The sequence below is a fragment of the Pongo pygmaeus genome, chromosome 11 (genome assembly GCF_028885625.2).
Source record: "Pongo pygmaeus isolate AG05252 chromosome 11, NHGRI_mPonPyg2-v2.0_pri, whole genome shotgun sequence".
NCBI lineage: Eukaryota > Metazoa > Chordata > Mammalia > Primates > Hominidae > Pongo > Pongo pygmaeus.
In genome coordinates this window covers 47,452,755-47,467,858 of record NC_072384.2, presented here as the reverse complement: position 1 = coordinate 47,467,858, position 15,104 = coordinate 47,452,755, and the positions used below count along the sequence as shown (strand labels likewise).

General features: G+C 31.9%; 1 protein-coding gene across 8 annotated transcripts in view; it reads right to left on the bottom strand.

Annotated features, from left to right (window-relative positions):
• MBD5 (methyl-CpG binding domain protein 5) overlaps nt 1-15,104 on the bottom strand; it is a 475,447-nt gene that overhangs the window by 459,048 nt on the left and 1,295 nt on the right. The gene's annotated exons all lie outside the window — the stretch shown is intronic.

Genomic DNA, 15,104 nt, shown 5'->3' with positions numbered 1-15,104 from the left:
AAATACCAGGGATATTGTGTACCAGAATCCAGTCAATACTTGGTTATTTGAAACAAACAAATTATCTTTGTTTAGTTTTCTACAATAAAAGTGGCCCTTATGTAAAAATCTCCATTAAGTGTTTGCAATTTTTAGAGTAGTATACTAAATGTTAAGTTTGGTTATTTTGGAAGAGAAAATTCATTCTGCCTTTACATAAAAACCCTACATCTTAAGCAATTATGAGCATAAATTATAAATTTGAAATTAGACACTTTTTGTTATCTATGCAACCATTTATAATTATCTCTTTAAAAATGCTTCTGAGTGTTTTGATTGCCAATATTTATTATTTTCTGGGTCCCCCAACCAAACTGTTCATCACTTTCTTAAACTTATGAATTATACACATTGTAACAGTTTAAATAAGAAAAAATAAAAACTTATTTAAAATGTTCCTTAATATGTAAATTAAAATATAGATACTGTTCACCTTATAAATCTAGTGCTGTTCAAAACCTCATTGCTCACTAATTTATTCCCTGAAACTTGGAATCACTTAATAGAAACGAATTATTAAGAATGACAGTTAAGTTTCTAGGATGGCTCACAAGAGCACACTGAGCCCATATATACTACTAGAGTACTGACTATGAGAAATAGGAGTTTTTGACCTAGTTCATCAAAGATAGAGAAAAAGCCAGTTGATGGCTAAAAAAGATATTCAGCCCTTAAATATCCTAAGGGATGGCTAGCCCAATACTTAACTTTAATTGTCTACACCCATTTAAATCAAACTTTTCAAGTAATCTTTGAGTGAACCAACCTTAAGTAAGAGGATATATCCAAAGCAGACACAAGCTAATACAATTTTTAATGAACAGAAGAACATATCTTTACATTTACTTTGCCAACTAATGGTTTTGTTGTTTGAATTCTCAATGAGGAGAATGCCAACTAATGGTTTTGTTGTTTGAATTCTCAATGAGGAGAATGCCAACTAATAGTTTTGTTGTTTGAATTCTCAATAAGGAGAACAGATAGCTTGGCTCAACACATTGGCACATGGAATATGTTGGGTTCTAATTTTAGTCTTTCCGCTGACTTTCTTATTGCTATACTTTAAAAGGTCCTAAACACTCTGTATGTCTGTTTCTTTATGAGAAACAACAAAGATATTTTTCCCACTATCTCCCTCAACAAGAAGTAAAAAAATAATGTAAAGAATCTGGCAAATGTAAAAAGACACATAAAAGTGCCATTTGAAAAGTCTGGTATACATTTCAAAGAACTATAAATAGAATTTGTTTTATTGTACCAAACGAAATATTACCAAGTTAAAGATTTACCATAATATACTAGTCACTATTTTCTATAGTACAACTAATATAAAGACAACACATAATCACTATAACAGTTAATACTTTTGTGTCGCTTAGCATGTACCAGGCATTTTTAAAGCATTGTATACATCTAAAGCATTGTTTAAATCTAAACTCACTAAATAACCCTGAGGTGGACACAACTGACTAGGCCCATTTTACTAATGAAGAGACTGAGGCACAGAATATCCCATAGCTAGTTAAGTGGTGGAGCAGGGATTTGAATCCAGACAGTCTGGCTCTAGGGTCCGTGCTCTTAACGTTTTTGCAATATTGCCTACCTAACGTGAGGAAACAAAGACAAGGAAAGAAAATATATTTACATATTTGTTCACTTAATAACAATCACCAAAACCAATGCTGTAAGTTATGAGTAGAATATTTACATTAACCAAGTTGGGGAGCATTTATTCAAATTTCTCTACCATCTGAGTTTCACATTTACAGATGTCCACTTTGTTGGTCTTACTGTGTTGGCAAAGTGCAGAACGGCACAAAAATGAAGTACATCAGGTCCTCAGAAAAATGTAGGAGTTCAAGAAAGCTTTAAAATAGCTTTAAGATTAACAGATAATTTTATTTCTAAAAAAAGAAAAAATTCTTAACGCATAACATAAAGATTCTAAAACAGTTATTAATAGTAATATAATTTCATTTTCCTTCTCGCCTTCTACTATTACTAATAGTGCACCCTGCTTATTCAATAAAGACTTGTACATATCTTCCCTCTCTTACAATTTATTACATCTTTGTGATATTTTGTTCTTAATAAAGGTAACAATCCATTTTTTTTCATTTTTTTCATCTACTATGGTAGTAGATGCTATTAGTAATACGAGAGAAGGAAAATGAAAAAATTTAGTGAATGTCCACAACATTCTAGGACTTCATACTCTATTATTCATAGTCATGACAACTCTGAGATATACTAATTTTACTGATAAAGAAACTAAAGTTCAGAACCATAACAGCTCGTTAAAGGTTCTGTATTGTAGTATTCAGTCTATGGAGCCAATGTTCAAACCCAGGAATGTCTCTGAAAGCTCTACAGGTTGTTGCCTATTAATAAAAAGGGTATAATGTTTATCATTGGTCATCTGTGAGTAATAGTAATTAGAAGAGTGTAAAAACATATTGATAAGCTTAGCATTTAACTTTAAAAATAATTTTCATGACCTTTCTTTCTCAAAGCCATTAAGGATGCAACAAAAGAAAATGATGTTTGTCTCACTTTTGTATTCTTCACATTAAGTTTTTGGGTAGGTGTTTATAAGCAGTGAAATATGAAGAAACACTTCATTAAGTATGTTTCTCAGAATATTTGTCTGTTACAATGATGAAATAAGATAATGTCTACAAAACGTTTAGCACAATGAGTGGTGCAAAGTTAAGTACTCAATAAATGTTAGTGACCGTTATTAGAAGTTCAGAAGAATTACATATTAAGACCCCTTGAAAAAATATTGCAGTAAAAATGTTTATCCAGCATTCGTTAATCATAATCATGGTTTTTAAACCTTATTTGATAAAGCAGCCTTCTGGGTTTTTTCAGGTGCAAGGATAATCATACCTATTAAGTTATCACAGAACTAGAGGACCTTAGAATATACTTTGCTAAATGACAGTAGAAAGCTGTAAAACAGAAGAAATGTCTCAATCCCTGAAAAATGCACAAGTGAAACTTCATTTCTATTTAAGAGATACACTGACCTCCTAGAATTATTAGATAAATTTAGTAAACTGTCTTTTCAAACATTCTTTTGTTTTGAGACAGGGTCTTACTGTGTCACCCAGGCTAGAGTACAGTGGCATCATCACGGCTCCCTGAAGCCTTGACCTCACAGGCTTAAGTGATCCTCCTACCTCAGCCTCCTAAGGACCTGGGACTACAGGCACTTGCCCCCATGCCTGGCTAATTTTTGCATTTTTTGCAGAGATGAGGTTTCACCGTGGTGCCCAGGCTGTCAAACATTCTAATAAGCTTTCCGAACACTGTTGGTCTATTAATTAAAAGTAGCCTGCTAGATACTGCATGGAAAATGAATGAATGCTGGTATTGTCTCAATTGGAATGTTTTAAAAATAAGTAAACAAATAAATAAGCTCTAAATTCTATAGTTCTTATTTTTAGATGCCAATCTGCTGTAAAAGCATGGTCTGCTGTACTTGAGAATGTGAGAAAATTAAGTTCAAGATCACCTGATGAAGTACCTTCATCAATTTTCAACTTCATGCATTGGCAGAATTCATCAACTGTTATGTGGTACGCTGTTTATTTAATGAAGACTTCTACATATCTTCCTTGTCTCTTACAATTTATTACACCTTTGTCATATTTTCTTCTTAATAAAAGTGGCTTAATCAATTATTTTTTTATAATGCTCTTAATATTTTGGGCATTCCTTGAATCTTCAGTTATTAGATTGTTAATTACTTAATACAGACAGAAACTGGTGTCTAAAGAGGCTTGAAACTTAAGATCAACATGAAATGAAGATAATTTATTGACAATAAGTTAAAAGAAAAATAAGAATTAAAAAATTAAATTTCTTCAACTTCCTCTTTAAAGTATCACTCCAAGTGATACACACTAAGATATTCAAAGCTAACATTATGGCCTAAAATAGTACAACTGAGCAATTTATAATCACTTCTAACTGTATGAAATCACTCTAAACATAATCAAAATAAAGTTGGCATCTGTATTGCTGACATTTGGTAGCTGTGCATTATATTTCTTACCAGTAGATAATTTTTTAAATGTTTATATTCTAACAACTGACACAAATATGTGCTAGATTCAGAACAAATTATGAATGTGATATTTCTACTCTCCTTCTACCTTGGTTTGCTCGATATTATCACACTGTTCTATATCCAGGTGCCAGCTAAGGATCTTCTAAGCTGTCCAGCTGAATGTGTCCCTCACCATCATTTGTTAGGATCTCTTGCACCAGCCTAATGCACTTGAAGTAAGGCTTTTTTCTTCATTATTCACAGCTTAGTCAATCATACCCAGGACATTCTCTTTTGAATATATACAGACATAATTTTTAATCCCCTTCCTTTTCTTTTCTAACTTCTACCTGGTATATTTATGACACTACGTTGACTGGTTTCTAATGTTATTTCTGTTAAAAGGGTTTCTTATGAGACCTGTCACTGTAACCATGATTCTATGGGAAAAAGCATTATTGGTTTTAAACGGAAATAAAAATGAACTTCTATAACACAAATCTTTTATAACTAATAGTAGGTTTTTCTTGTTAAACCTAAGGAACATTAGTCTAAGTTTAAATATTAAACCTAAGGATAAAGGAAAGCTTGGCCTACACAAAGTTCTGCAGTTTGGCTCCTACCTAACTCCCTAGCATCATCACTTACCATACAACCTCTTGCTCTAAACTTCTGCCACATTGACCTTTGTTTAATATTCGGTACTATGCTTCCTCCCACTCAGAACCTCTGTATATGCTATTCCTTCTTCCCAGAAAACTCTTTTCTTCATCTTGATCAAATTAACTTACTTGAGATCTCAGCTAAATAAACACTTCCTCCAAAAAAAAAATTCCTCTTGATCACACTGAGTAAATTCTCCTTCTAAAAGCCCTCATATTATGTACCTCTCTACAGCAATTGAAACAGTTCCAACTTTGCATTTATTTGTATGATTATTTCATTAATATCCTTTTCTATCTTTAGATATAAGTTTCGGGAGATCAAGACCTATGTCTATTTTTGCTCACTATCCCAGTGAGCACATAATAGTAACAACAACTGTTTGTCAAAGAAAGACATTGGCAAACCCTTTGTGAAAAAGAGATAAACACTGAGTCAACAATAACTACCGTTTAAAGAAATTCACTAGGACTCTTTAGCAAAAAAAAATACAGAGCCATATTAGAGCTCTTTAAACTTTCAGAAGAAATAAAAACGTTCACTTTCTGGTAGTAGGTGAAGACTGGATGGTAATTTACATCATAGGGGTACCTGGAAATAAATTAGATGCAAACAAAACTTACAAAGAAAATGGAGAAAACATAAGCTGTATCCTTTGTTACTTTTAGCATTTATATATGATTTATAGTTTTAATTGTGTACTATTTACTATTGATCCTAGGGATCAACCTGGGTAAAAAATTTATTTGTGAAAGAAAAAAGAACCTTAGCTAGTATTCTTGCATGTTTGCTGCCTTCACTAGTGTTTTCATTTCCAACTCATATTCAGAAAACACTTACTTCAGACTCCAATGGACTCTCTAGTCATAATTGCAAGGACCTATTCATTTCCTTATTTTTTGTGCAAATAATTTTTCCCCCTTTCTCTACTTCTTTCTTTTTGAAACTACATTCAGGGAAATAAAATTTTAGAACCATAAAAGTAAAGGTACGGTATATTATTTCTAATCAATTCTCTAATTTACCAGGCTACTCTGAATTTTAATCCCAGCTTTCAAACTAGTAAAAATAAGCTTCCCAATCCTCTCACCCATTGGAAGCTTTGTCTTTACCTGAATTACCCTCTTCTGTGACAAACTAGTATCTAAACTCCACCTAAACCCTGATTAACTCAGGTCCTCCCCAAAAGCACACTGTGATTAACTCTAAAGAATTCTAATTGCTTTTTTTTTACAAGGCATATTTACACACTCAGTTTAATGTTATTTTACAAAGGTTCTTAAAGTGTTTTTCAAGTACATGTTTCAGTCACTTAAAAAGAAGTACTTAGTCTTCAAACCTTCTGTTTTATTTTTGTCCTCTATTCAAACCAGTACCTGATTATAGAAAACATTACAAAAATAGTACATGATTATACTATCTGTATTTTGAGTGAACATATAATAATTTGGATCACTGATTAAAATAATAAAGTTCATCTTATTCCCATATATTGTATCTTATCTCAGATTGAAATTGTCTACCACTTTATAACTGACATCCTTTATCACCAGCAGCCCAGTCTATATTTTTCCAGGACAGTGAGAAGTGCATTTTTCAGTAAGAAGCAAAATATTTAAAAACTACATTATATCCATTGTTCCTTCCTCAATTGACTAGGCTTTTCACCCTGTTAGATAAGGTAAGTTTGACAGACTTTATTCTCTATCAAGCTATGATGACTGTTAGCCAATACTATATTCTCTTCAAGATATTCTAGGGGTATATTCATGTGACTATTTAGACTAGAACTGCAATTTTCCTGGGTCATTTTTTATTTCAATACATAAGTATATTTTCTCATCAAAAATCATTACATGAATATAAGCTTATTGCTACAAATAAATCCAAGTAATGCTAAAGATTAAATAAAAAGAATTCGTCAACCTTCCCACACCCCACATATATACTTTCTGTATACAAAGCATGTAATTTGATACCTATCTTCCAGATTTTTTCTTAATGTACTGAGGTAGTAATATATATGGCATATACTTTATGTCTTTATGGTATAGATAGTATAAAAATGTATTGTATGGATATAAACATATACATTCATAAACATTGCATACTTATTATTCTGTCCATTTTTTACATAAATGAAATCATAGTGTGCATATTATTTTGTGATGTGCTTTTCAACCTAGCTTATCTTAGAGATCTTTCCATGGATTTTAAACTATAAATCTAAGTTTTGCATGGTTGTTTTTCATTCTTATCTTCAGATACACTTGAGAGTATTTCCCAACTTTTTTTTTTTCTTATGAGACAGAGTCTTGCTCTATTACCCAGGCTGAAGTGCAGTGGCATGATCTCTGCACTCAGGAGGCAACCTCTGCCTCCTGAGTTGAAGTGATTCTCTTGCCTCAGCCTCCCAAGCAGCTGGGATTACAGGCATGTGCCACCACACCTGGCTAATTTTTGTATTTTTAATAGAGATGGGGTTTTACCATGCTGGTCAGGCTGGTCACGAACTCCTGACCTCAAGCAATCCACCCACCTTGGCATCCCAAAGTGCTGAGGTTACAGGCATGAGCCACCACACCTGGCCCCTAACTTTTAATATTACTTAGTTTCTTTTAATATCTCCATCGTAGTACTTTTTAATTAAAAGCATTTTGCCAGCAATTCATTCGATTTAATATGATTTTTCATCTTTCCTAAATGATCTGTTGCTTATACCTCTTATAAACTTGGATGTCAATAAAAATTACATGTACATACATAAAGAATGTATAGATTTAGTCATTCAAGGTCTAAAATTAATAAAAACTAAAATTTGGTTTCATAAAAAAAAGAAACCAATGTAATATAGCAAATTTGCCTATTAATTAGAAAAATTAAACACACGTAAAATTCAAGTCCTTTTCTGACTGGCCGAGGTAAACTGCACAAAAACAGAAGCTGTTGAAGAAATGGTTTTAAAGAATTCTAAATAATTTTTAAAAACAAAAAACCCTTCTAAAACAATGTACCAAAATACTTAAAACAATAAGAACAGCAGCCTAGAAAAGCAATATAATATTAAATTAAAATGTGTGTTATGTGGGACTAAACTCCTTTCATACATGCAAGAACATCTGACTAATGTGACTGTTAGGTTTATTTTCTAGTGGGCAACATATTGCTATATTTTTCAAGCTGGGAAGAAAATTCGAATAAATTGAATAGCAAAGTAACACCTTCTACAGAATTTATTAATTTCAAAACAACTAAGGTGGACCATTTAAATAATACATGCAATAATATATGCTGTTAGGTTTTATTATAGAAAGTGTTAAAGGAAAAGACTATATTACTTCTAGTAAAAAAAAAAAAAGCTTAATTTTACACTTCTATGAAAGAATTAAAGGTTAACACCTAAATTTTAAAAAAAGTATTCTTAAGGAATGGTATGATTTAGGAAAGCTTACGGCTAGTCAACATCACTCTCATCACTATTAGTGATATTTGTAGCTAGTAAGAGCTTTCTGATACATAGTAAACTGAACACTGTAGCTTTAATTGAAGTTTGAATGTTATAAACAGTTAGATGTCTGGCTCTGGCCTGCATTCTAATACCATCAGCAGAACAGAGATGGGAAGCATAAACAAACCTTTTAACTAGATTACATTGTCTAAAATGGCCAAGAAATCCTTCAGCACAAACTCCAGTGTGACAAATATAGAAGGAAAATGATTTTGGAATAACACTAAAAAAATAGCCTCTGAATATTACAGGAGCACGTATTTGATTTCCTAAATATTTTTGTTATTTAATACTCATTAATGATACTTTATAACTTTTCAAATAAGAATATTTTATATCTTACACAGCGAACTCTTTTTAGGTCAGTATATCCCAAGTAACAAAGCTATTTAAAAATCAATATTTGCTTTTATTGAATGTGGAATATTTCCCTCCCCCAACATCAGTAAATGTACTTATACAGTCTAAATTATTATTTTTAGATCCTAATAATATTAAGAATGTATGGATTAAGTTAGTTGATGGCCAACAGATTAGCAGATACTTCTGGACTCATGCTGTATAAAAAACAGTAATTGTGAATACAAGGATAACTCTAAATATAATTTAGCACACAGTCAATCTTAAAAAACACTTTGGGATTACTTCTAACTTCTGAGATACAGACATTAAAATTTTTTTTTTTAAAGCTACACATGAACTTAAGTTTTAACATTAGCACCACACAGAAAATTTTCCTCCCATTGCTAGAATCCTGATTGGTTGGCAAAAGAATTCAGTGAAGCATATGTGTACAAAAACTTTTCACCATTTCAAGGTTGGTGACTGATTTACATAACTCATATTAGTCCTTTAAAACAATGTGTTCTAATAATCTACTCAATGACAATGAACTTAATTAAAAGTTCTCTAATAAAAGGTTATATAGGTCAACTGAAATAAGGACTCAAATCAAAATCTGTCATATCCAACTTTGAATAAATTATACCAATTTAAGTTGGTAATATAAGTTAAGCCTGGATCTCACTGTCTCTTTGAAGAGTTATAGTGAGTTACAGTGAGTCATTCCAGCTTCTGACATCTTACATGACACAGAAATACCTCAAACAGAAATACTCTTTAAGTGTGTTAGAGTTAGAATATTTACTTTTAACTGAATTGTCTTTGGGTTGTTTCAAGAAATTATTTAAGATCATACTACTGATTATTCAGATTATTCTTATAAGCAAAAAAAAATTTGCAATAAACTTTTCTTTCTAATGTATAACAGATGATAAAGAATATTTCTTTAGCTTTAAAAATGTTTCCAAACTCTGTAGGTCATTATGTACTGGCATAATATTTGCAGGACGATAGAGTCAATACAAGTTGATATCCCTTATTCAAAAGGTTTTGTGGACCAGAAGTATTTAGAATTTTGGATTTTTACAGATTTGGGAATATTTGCATTATATATCTATCGAACATCCCTAACCTCAAAATCCAAACTCCAAAATGCTTCAGTGAGCATTTTCTTTGAGCATCATGTCAGTGCTCAAAAAGTTTCAGATTTTGAAGCATTTCGGATTTTGGAATTCTGGATTAGGAATACTCAACCTGTATAAGTTTATAATATGAACATGTATTTACTTAGAAGAGACACAAAAGTTACTTAAGTAATAAAAACAGGAAAAAAAGTTTTTAATTTTTTTTTCTCTTAAAAGTAAAGGATGTAAAACTCAACTACCCAAAGAGAGCTGTATTAAAAAGTATTTTAATTCAGTAGCTTTTAAGTACAAATATGAAATAATTTAGGCACCTAGAGAACCCAACAAGTTGATCATTCTTATACTAAAATATTTCTGACTTTAGTACTAAAAAGAGTACATTAAACTTAATCCTATATATGTAATGTAGTAATTATGAAAATGTATGATAGAGTCCAGAAGGTAATGTGTATACATACACCAAAGCACAAGACAATACAAACTTCCCATTTTTTATGGGTTTTTACACCATCAACACATTTATATTAAAAATTTTATAGTAAATATTCATTGGATCAGAAATTGTTACCACCTTTGAACTTCATATAAGAAAATATTAAATGTAACTCCACGCAAGTTAAAGGAAGTTTAATATAGAGAAGGACTGAACTGAACTTTTTTCTGTTTATTTTTATGTTTGTTTGTTTATTTATTTAGAGACAGGGTCTCACTCTGTTGCTCAGCACAGAGTCCAGTGGCATGATCATGGCTCACTGCAGCCTCAACCTGAGTTCAAGAGATCCTCTCACCTCAGCCTCCTGAGTAGCTGGGACTACAGTGTGCACCACACCAAGCTCAGCTACTATTTTGATTTTGTAGAGATCAGATCTCACTATATTGCACAGGCTGATCCTGAACTACTAGCCTCAAGTGATAAATCCTCCTACCTCACCTCCCAGTTGTTGGAATTACAGGTTTGAGCTATTCCACCTGACCTTATTAAAAAATATTTATTTAGAGACAAGGTCCCGCTCTGTGGCCTAGGCTGGATTGCATAGTTCACCGCAGCCTCAAAATCTGGGGCTCAAATAATCCTCCCGCCTCAGCCTCCAAGTAGCTGGGATTACATTACAAGCGTTGAGTCACCATGAGCAGTTCCCAAATGTCATTTTTGCCATACAAAGAAAACACTGACATTATGTATATTTTAAACTGTACAATGGTCTGTATCTACATTCCTTATAGAAGACTGGGTTTTTTTTCTTTGTTTTTCTATACTTGTAAACTTTCAGAAATTTTCGATTAGTCTGTCAAGCTATCAGGGCCATAATTTTACCATTGCTTACCAGTGTACAGATTGATAAAAACTCTACTGTGACTGTGTTTTGAATTAGAAAGTGTCATAAATGTAATGCGAATTCAATTTATCACAGTGCTGGGTACTTATGATAAATGGTAACTATGATTACTAAAATAGAAATTTAAGAATGGATGTGAAAGAGATCAGAATTCACCACTCAGGAGTCTATTTATCTTCACAAGATACTGCACCAGCAGAGGCATCCCCACCTTCTTTTTACCTGCAAATCAATACTTTTGTAAAAGGTATACTTTAAGAAGGGCAAATTGAATGCAGTACTTTTTCTAATATACTTTTCGATTACACATGAAAGCCGTGACAGAAACTGCGATAAGATTCTTTGTTTTTGAAACATCCATCTACTAAGAAAATTCCAATTCATTTTACTAAAGCTATAGAAACTATACCACTTAATAAAGATTAAAAATTACAACTGACTTAGAACTAGAATTGGGAAGTTTCTTATGAGGATTTTGCAATGATATTTCTACTACATACTAAAAATTCCAAAACTCCTAAATAGTGCACACTAATTACTGCAGAATAATTAAATCATGCTGTTAGATTTGCTAAAATATGGTAGAAAATATCTGAAAACTCAAAATGAAAATGTACAATGTCTTCCAATGAATCATGAATGATAATCTGTTATATGAGATAAAAAAGAAAAAAGTTACTTTTGAGAAAAAGATTTAAGTTTAAAGAGTTTGAGGTGTTTTTTTTTTTTTTGGAAAAATTTAATGAGATAATTTAATGAACATTGTTGGTCATCTTAAAAGAATTACGGTTAGCAATAAAAATCCAGCAAAGGCAACCACATAGGCTATTTTCATTGTCTAAAATGTGTTAACTACATACAGAATATAAATCCCTAGAATACAGTATTAAGTGGAAAATTTTTCCTTATATGTTTGTATTTTAATAAAATAACAGCAATATCCTTCTTAAACATGCATTTTTCCACCTAACAGTATCCATTTAGTTAATATAAAATTTATTTAGGTAGAAACACCAAAACAAAGATATGACCAATACACTTGTGGAATACAATTAAGATAGCTCTTCACATTAAACTGCAGGGACCATCTTTGTTTTTCAGATGCCTAGCACAGTGCCTGGCAGACAGCAGATGATCAAAAGATGTTTAATGAATCGCTAAGTACAATCTGTTTTGCACATACAGTCAAAATCCAGACAAGTTTGCAAAGGTACATAAGTTGGATATAGGCTTTCTGGCTGACTTCATGGGGGTCCCACTGATGACTAGGAGTAAATCTTCATATCCATAGAAAACTGGAAAGTTGATAATTGTCTGGGTAAGGACCAAAAAAACAAAGTCAGGGAAACATGTCACCTAAGTAGCACTTGTTTTATAGAGCTGGTAAAAGCGGCCTAATCATTCCAACAACCTATTGCACCGGTCAATGAAACAAAATTTAAGTGCATCCTGAACAATTTTTACAAGTATATTTTTAACTGGAATGTGTTGGATCGTTATTGCTTATTCATAATAAATCACTTTTGCCAAACTGTTTCCTGTATAAGAAGGGAATGTGTCTTGTTACTATGAGTACCATATTGTTAACAGTATTCAATTTGGCTGTTAATTAGATAAAATGAGAGCCACAGTAGAGATAAAGAAAAAATGTTCATGATCGTGAAAATTGTGGCAAGGGAGGACAAGAAAAGGAGAGGAAAGGAATTCCACATATGGAAGTAAAGAAATTCAAATATGCCTAACTCTAAAACTAACATGGATTATGACAAGCTACCAGTAGGAACTACTGTGTACCAGATATTGTGCCGAGAGTAGAATGATGTGCTAAAAAAACAAAAATGTTTGTTTTTAGGCAGTTCATAGGGCAAGACTCACAAGTAAGCATTTATAATAGAATATGCATTCCATTTATTCTTATAAGTATGCGTCCTTAATACAACAGTAAGTATATTTACTGATTAATTGTAAGTGCAGGAGGAAAATAAGTAGTAGAGAAAGCTGAAATTATTTTCAAAATAGTAATAACCTACAATAAGTGCAATTAGTACTTCTTTAAAAAATTAACAAATTACTAAATTTAAGTAGACAAAATAACAGCTTTAAAGCCATTTACCTTAATATTCTTACAATAATATGCCCCCATATGAAACCCTCAAGTGGTATACCCAGAACTGTACATAATAGTTTCATTTCTGACAAAGGAAATGAGGTAGTGCAGCATAGTGAGCATCAGGAGACCTGAGTTCTCTGGTCCCTGCTCTGTCACTTCCAGGCCTTGGAACCTCAGGCAAGTTCAAGTTCTCAGAACTTCAGCAATATGTAGAGCTGGATAAAGTGACCTCCAAGATACCACCCGGTTGAACAATTACAATCCTAAAGTATCAATGGTTCTTAATACTTAAAAAGGTTTACTAAACATAAACCATTATCCAACTTAGATAAAGTCAGCAATTTTCTAACCATAAAGGATCATGGGGTGAGGGTGAGGGGTGTGATAAAAAATGTTTTTTTAAAAAAAAGAAACAAAATAAGTAAAGACATTAAACTCAAGACTAAATTTTTACTCAGCTGCCTACTGGGCAACTACCACCCCAATTATCTACATAATTCCCTTATCTAAAATTAATTTTTTCAGTAAGTTCTACTGTCTCTCTCTTACCTTTAAAGTTGCTGAGGTTTTAAGGTGAGAACAAGAAACCTTACAAGGACTTGGAATGGCAGTATTGATGTTGGGAGAAAAACTTGAACTTGGCACAGATTTCTGCTTAAGTGCACTAATTACATCTCAGAGAAAGGTAAAAAATTGTTCAAATTTATAACAGAAGGGAAATAAGATCATATTGTTTACTGCTATAAAGCTTTTTTATTTCGGTATGTAAATGTCTACTTTTGCACACAGTTGATAATTAAAATTTTACAGAACAAGTTTCTACATATGCAATGCCTCACTGTCACTAAAATATATTATGTTTTAGCTTTAACCATCAAGAAAATAAAAAATTAGAAGTATTATCATGTCTTTATAATATTTATGCCAAATATCCTTCTAGATTTATATTTCTTCAATCCTTTCTAGTTGATCAAATTGCTGTTTTCATATTGCCAGTCTGATCACAAAATTGCTGCTTTACAGAAGAATATTTTTTGCTGACATAAATTATGGGATCAGAGATACCAATGCAGTTACAAAAAAAAAAAAAGGGTGTGAGGGAGAGAGAGCGAGAGCGAAAGAGAGTGTGTGTATATGCATGTGTGCATCCATCTTCAAGGAAAGAATAAAGAAATGTATATATGAAACAAAATAACACTTTCCAATATAAGCCCTAGTAAAAGGCATACATCAGAAACATACTTTCTAACATTTGTGAAATAAAATACAGCACTGAATCTTAAAGCTATGCACTAAGAACATATTATACAAAAAATGAAGTGATTTTTATCAATATTGTTATTGCATAAACTTAAATCTGGATTTACCTTTCAATTTATAGCTAACTGAAATTAATATACTAACTATAAGTTTATGATTTCTTTGACTCATGAAAACATATTTTAGAAATTTGTGTCCTTTTACATATAGTGGGCAACTTGGTTCAGAACCCCAAGAGAAATTGAGATGAAAAACTCATCTCAATTTACAACAGTAAATAAATAATTCAGCTAAAACTGAAAGTGGTACCAATCCAGCAAACTATTGATGGAGAGGTTTGGCCTTCCATGCAGCCAGAACAACATAAAGTTTTCAATGGGGATTACTTGTTCAGACAAGTTACAAAGATTACAAAAATACCCAGATTAATTATAAAATAGCTAATATTCTCATCATATGGAAAATAAGTATCAGGAACGTATGTGGGAACAGACAATAGCAGTGGCATTTAAACTTCAAGCATTTTAGAGCTTTGGACTTTATATACTGATATATGAAACAGACATTTAACAACAACAACAAAAAAGCAATAATGCAAGTCAAAACCTAACCAAAGGCCTCTACCAACTAAAAATTTGAAATT